Source organism: Diabrotica undecimpunctata, chromosome 7, assembly GCF_040954645.1.
Source record: "Diabrotica undecimpunctata isolate CICGRU chromosome 7, icDiaUnde3, whole genome shotgun sequence".
Taxonomy (NCBI): domain Eukaryota; kingdom Metazoa; phylum Arthropoda; class Insecta; order Coleoptera; family Chrysomelidae; genus Diabrotica; species Diabrotica undecimpunctata.
In genome coordinates, this window is record NC_092809.1 from 139,606,764 (window position 1) to 139,612,763 (window position 6,000).

Here is a 6,000-nt window from a genome sequence, read left to right on the forward strand (position 1 = left end):
AATGAAGTTTTATGTCTTTCCAGGTGAGTCTGTGTCCTTCGCTACATCCTTGAAAGCTCTCCGACACATGCCCTCGCTTCGAAATGAGCAGTTACTCTCAAGGTTGGTATCAAACCCTTTTTATTTAATCATGATTTACGTTAGATATATTATGTTGTTTTCTATATTGAAAGAAGGTTTTTAATGGAATACAATTTTGTAAAATAACGAAATTAAAAATAAGACGACAACGTAAAATGTATTGTTTTCTAAACAATTTTGAACAGTTATTCACTCAAAAGAGTCGTTTTGTTGGCAGTGTATACAGTAACTTATTTTAAGTTCTTTACTTTTATATTACGGACAATTTTACGAAGGATAATTTATTGCCTTAACAAAATGAATAAACGTTAATTTTATTTTACTAATAAATCGATACAGTAGAAATCAAATTACCTGACAAATCTTGAACATAACATTGGAGGAACTTATTTAGCATTTAGAATTTCGAGATACTAAGTCGTTTTCTGCAAACAAAAGAAAAGTCATAAAAATATGAGTGAATGAAGAAATCTTAATAACCCCAAGAGGATCTATGTACCAATTTTCCATTTAAGACTTCAACCATTTTTCTTCTAAGAGTTATCGTACATAAGGGTGAACCAAAGTGACATTATTACAATAAAAACCTGTTGATTCCTTAATAATGGGAAGTACTATATGCCTGGGAAATAGTTGTATTATGAAGAACGAGTGTTATGAAGAACTTAAAAAGCTGACATAGCCCTACTCTGTCTTTACATACTCCACGTTTCGCAAATTTAATACTTAGGACAAACGTTTTTCCTTTCAAACTTATAAAACTCTGACTTAAATTAGCTAATATATCTTTGGATTTACATCTCGACATTCCTTCTCGAATTACAGATTAAACAAATTATTTTGTTTTATTACGTGGAAATAGAACCAATTTTCTAGTAGTTTCAATTTATCTGCCTCACCTTTTTTTCTTTCTCTATGAGGATAAAAATTTCTAAAAAACCGTACGAGGTTAACCCATCTCTAGGGATGGCTGGCGTGTTAGGATTTAGGGTAGTGGAATACATCCAAGCCCATTTCCCCTTAGAAGAAGGAGGTCCTGCAAACAGATGCCTTTCTGTTATTCTGCCTACCAAATAAAACCCTCTCCTCTCCAAAGTGGGATGGCCCCTGTAAGGCTGACGACACTTTCAGAGCACTACCTTCTCTTATCTATATATTATCTCTGCCTTTGGTCTAGCTGGTGTTTTTCTTCCACAATATTCCATCCCTCCTTACTTTCCATCATCTTCATAATCACCTCTTTCACAGTAACACAGTTCATACCTATTTCTCTGTATATTTTTTCTCTCCACTGTCCATTTATTACACTCCAGCATTGTGTGAGTAACAGTATCAGAGTATTCACAGTATAGGTATTTATCTGTATCTGTTTTTCTGAATCTATGAAGATATGTCTTAAAACACCCATGTCCTGTCAGAACTTGAGTCAGAAAGTAATCCAGTCGCCTGTGAACATAGTCCACCCAGTCCCTTAGGCTCGGGGTCAGCATCTTGGTCCAGTGAGTAACATCTTTCTTGTTGGTCCACTCTTTTTGTCATCTTTCTATTGATTTTTCTTTTTCTTCTTTTTTTATGGCTGCTGTCAAATATTCTTTTCTCTCATAGAGATGTCACCTTTCTACTGCTAACACATGCAGATGAATACAACCCGTGATTGTCCACAAAGCCGCAGCAGGTACAGTTCTGTAGGCGTATGCTACTCGCAACAGACTTGTTCTGTCTACTTGTATCATGAGCCCTTTGTAGGTCGGTATCTCTATCGCCTTACTCCAGACTGGTAACGCGTAAAGGTTGATTGACTGCACCATTTAAGGCCCTTCTCCTTTCCGATTTGGGACCTCCAATGTTAGGAATTACCCTCTTTATCGCAGCCGCACTCTTCGCTGTCTTCTGGGCTACCATATGTGTGTAATGTATCTTTAAGATATTTGATGAATTTCTTTGATGTTAGTTGTACCCCTGCACATAGGATATCCATCCCTTGTCTTTTCCGTTTACCCTTTAGAATGATGGCCTCGGTCTTTTCTGCTGCAAGTTCTAGTTCGTGATCTGTCATCCAGTCTTTCACGATGTTGCCTGTATCTCTTACCCAAAATCTAAGATCCGGCTCGTCCGGCGCTACTATCAGCACAGCGAAATTATCCGCACAAGCGAAAAGGGTTATACCTTCTCTATATTCGAATATCTGCTTCATCTATAATCACAATTTTTCTTCTTTGTCCTATCGCTACTCGTGAAAAAACTATAAAAATACTACAAGAAAATAGTTTTAGAAGTATACACACACTGAAAATAAAAACATTCGCCAAATTCTTAATACCAGAACATTCTATTTTTATTATGATAGACAATTTGGTATAATTTTTTAAATTAAAGAAATAATTAAGATCTTTTCCGTGTACGTAGTTGCTGTATAGAAAATTTTACCTACAAAGATTTGCCTCAATTTTCCCTACATTTGTCGGGTACTTAGAACGAGTGGGTGCTATTGCATCTTTGGTATATACCAAAGCGTCGGACCGAATAATAACGAGCACTAATGTCGCTGTCCTAGTCTTTATCTTATACAGATTTAGACCAGTAAAATTGGGTTACTATTATTATGGGACTATTATTACAATTTTAAAAACGTGATCAGAAATTTCAGGGATTCTACAGGATTCACTGCCTTCCCTCGATCAATCGTTTCCATCTCTCTTTGTTGTCCCATTCTCCATCGTTTAGGCCTCTCTTACTCATGGCGTCGTCTACTTTGTTCCTCCAGGATTTTCGGGGTCGTCCTCTTTTCCTCCTTCCTATGGGGCTCCATTCGGTTATTCTCTTTATCCATCTGCTGTCGCTAAATCTTCTTACATGTCCATACCACTTTAGTCTTTTTTGTTCTATATATGTTAGTATGTCTATTTCTATTAATGTTCTTTGCTTTATTTCGTCATTACTTCTCCTATCCATTCTTGTTACTCTGCAGTATCTTCGCAGGCATTCCATCTCTGTTGCTACTATCTTACTGCTGGTTTTCTTGTTTATGATCCAATTTTCAGCCCCATATGTCGTAATACTTCGCACTAATGTTTTATAAATCTCGTGTTTTTGTCTTCATATTTAGGTGTCTATCCCACCATAGTGAGTTAAGTTGTCGGATTGCTGTTCTTGTTTGTCTTAATCTCTGTGTAATTTTTTCCTCTGTTGTTGCTTTTTTCATGATTACAGTTTCGTGATATACAAAGTAAAAGCCGCAAAGATGAAAAATCAGGAAACATCATACGAAGAATTTTATAAATAACCACGTTCGCGAGAATAAAAAAGAATATATGGAAAATTACAAATTTTAGACATGCACCATTTGAAAACATAAAATAGGAATATTTAAAGGCTTTTTCGTAAAATATTAGAAGTTAAAGCAATAAAAACCAAAAATATTTCGGAAAATATATATTAAAACAAAAAAAAATATAAAATAGAAAATATATATGAAATAATGCCAAAAATGAGAAAAGCACAAAAAAATATGTACTAGAAAGGGTCGAGGAATGAGATAAACCAGATATAGGGTCTTTAATTAAACGTTTCCCATCTTTGAATTTAAATAAGACAAAGAGTGTGTAAGATAATTTTTTTATTCGTTTGAAAGGCATTTTAATGCTATTATGTGTGGAATAAAAACACCACAAAAAAAGTCTAAATCGCACGATCTCGGTGGTTCATTTCACATCGCCTTCACGTTAAATGACCACTCTTTTCAATCGCTGCCAAATTATTCCAAAATACGTATAGCGCTCGCCGTGTATGGTCATTACGGATACACAAAACACTGACTTTTCGGGACGCATTGGATGCTTTTAGTTCTCATTTTGTGACACCAAACGGATTCTAAAAAGGGAGGAATGAAGATCGCCCCTAGGCGCATACAAATAAGGAACGTGACCCTGGTTACCCACTTTTACATTTTTTTTTTTCACATTTGTACATTAATTATTGTCTTTATTAAAAAAACACACTTTGCCGTTGTAAGGTAAAACAGCAAATAATTTTGTAGTGCCACATCCAAAAACGAAAGCGTAGGCCGCTGGAGAGATCCGTATAGCAAGAAAACTTATAAGTGGGCATGTTTACCTACAACGTCCAGCAACGAAACAAAAAATAAGAGAATATAATTACTTTGATATACAATATACAATACAAATTGTATACCCTTATTCAGCAACCCTTGGGACTTGTAGTGTGGATGTCGGTGTCTCGTGCAAATCTAAAAAAAATCCTCGTTTAAGACCCATTCGCAGTCCAAATTAATTTCGATAAAAGACGATAAAATTATTTAAGATAAAGATAAGAAAGATGATTAAATGATTTAAAGTAAAAAATGATAATAAAATGATTTAAAATAAATAAGAGGGATGATAAAATGATTTAAAATAAAAATTAGAAATATTTATGTAAAATGGCGGTACTTACATTTTCACAATGCACGACAAAACGACTGGCTACTTTTACCTCCACAAAAACGAGTGAAAAATTTTTGGAAAGTAACCTAACTCGCGGCAATCGACGATAATTTTCCGCGAAAATGCGTTCTGCTAATAGCGTGCTTTTTTTTGGCGTAGGAGCTAATAGTTTTAACCGGGAGTTTTAAATTTACGGAGGATGTTTCGTACAATACATTACGAACCTGTTAAAGACAAATGATTTGATCTATTTCATTTTATCGACTTAATTTCGATTTTTAATTTGAACGTAACAGTATGGATTGGTGTCGTCCTAATTTCGACAGTTCTGTTCGTTGACATAGGTACTTTACATTTATCCAAAAATTGGCCTCATAGCTAAAAATTATTTTTCGCGAAAAATTATACTGTTTCCAACTGTTCCAGAGCCCATTCAGTGAACAAACTTCGTTGCTATGGTCTTTTAGCTTTAGCTCCGTCAACTAAACCTTGTGTGAATGCAGGCATCATAAGTTATGAAGCAAAATTCGCAAGTTTGTGGTCTGTGAAAGGCCGAGTTCTTATATGTGATGTAAAATTAACTGCCTCGGATTCACCTGCACACTCTGACGGATAGCGGTGGTGTTTTTAGCAGATTTTTCGTTTTTTCGACGATGGGTGATGGTTGATTGTTTACTCAACCAGTGGACTTCATATTTGTCCACTACACTGCAAATTTTTCTCTCGGTAAGATGATTAGGGCGACCGTAAAATGGGTGAAGTAGACGGAATGCTGTCCAAACGGAACGTCCATTTTGCTAAAACAATATAATCATTTGGGCGTACTGTTGTACTGTATGTATAACCATGGTGATTTGGCAAAACAGACTAAATAAACAGCAGCCAATTTGACAGATGTAGCTACCAACTGTCAAATAAGTTTGTAAGTCGCTACTGGAAGACCCTATGTAACAAAATTTTGAAAATGAAGAAAATTTTGAAATGCAGTTAGATCTTTAAGGTAGAAAGAGTAAACAGATATACCTATAGAATTAAAGAATACACAAATACTATTAAAGTCAAAATAGATGATATAGTTGAGATAAAGTATTATTTTTATTAATTTAAAGAAAAATTATAAAATAGTGTCGTAAATAGTTGATTGGAGTATGGATAATCATGCTGTGACACACAATTGATAGATAAAGTTTGTAGATTGCTCTTTCTATCTCATTTTCAGAAGATTGTTATATTTTTTAGAGCATTGTTAATATTTTGGACTAAATTTCATATATTACACTCAATAAATGTTACCTTTATCATAATTATCAGCATTCGTGCTGTCAATATAGTTGAGCCGCGACCTGCCTAGTCCTGATTCCTCCATTCGATTCTAATCTTTGTAGCTTGCTATCAGTTTGGCACATCGATTCTCCTAGCGTCTTTGACCACACCATTCGTTTTTTTTCAACGTTAGTTTACTTTGTCATCTAGTCTC

The 6,000-nt window shown here is 34.9% G+C and overlaps 1 long non-coding RNA gene across 1 annotated transcript in view; it reads left to right on the forward strand.

The window, feature by feature from the left end:
* The window catches only part of LOC140446996 (uncharacterized), a 542,844-nt gene extending 542,756 nt beyond the window's left edge, over window positions 1–88 (forward strand). Inside the window, exon 3 of the long non-coding RNA XR_011951550.1 lies at window positions 24–88. This is a non-coding gene — a long non-coding RNA (uncharacterized lncRNA). The remainder of the gene's footprint in view (window positions 1–23) is intronic.
* Window positions 89–6,000: the final 5,912 nt, after the last annotated feature.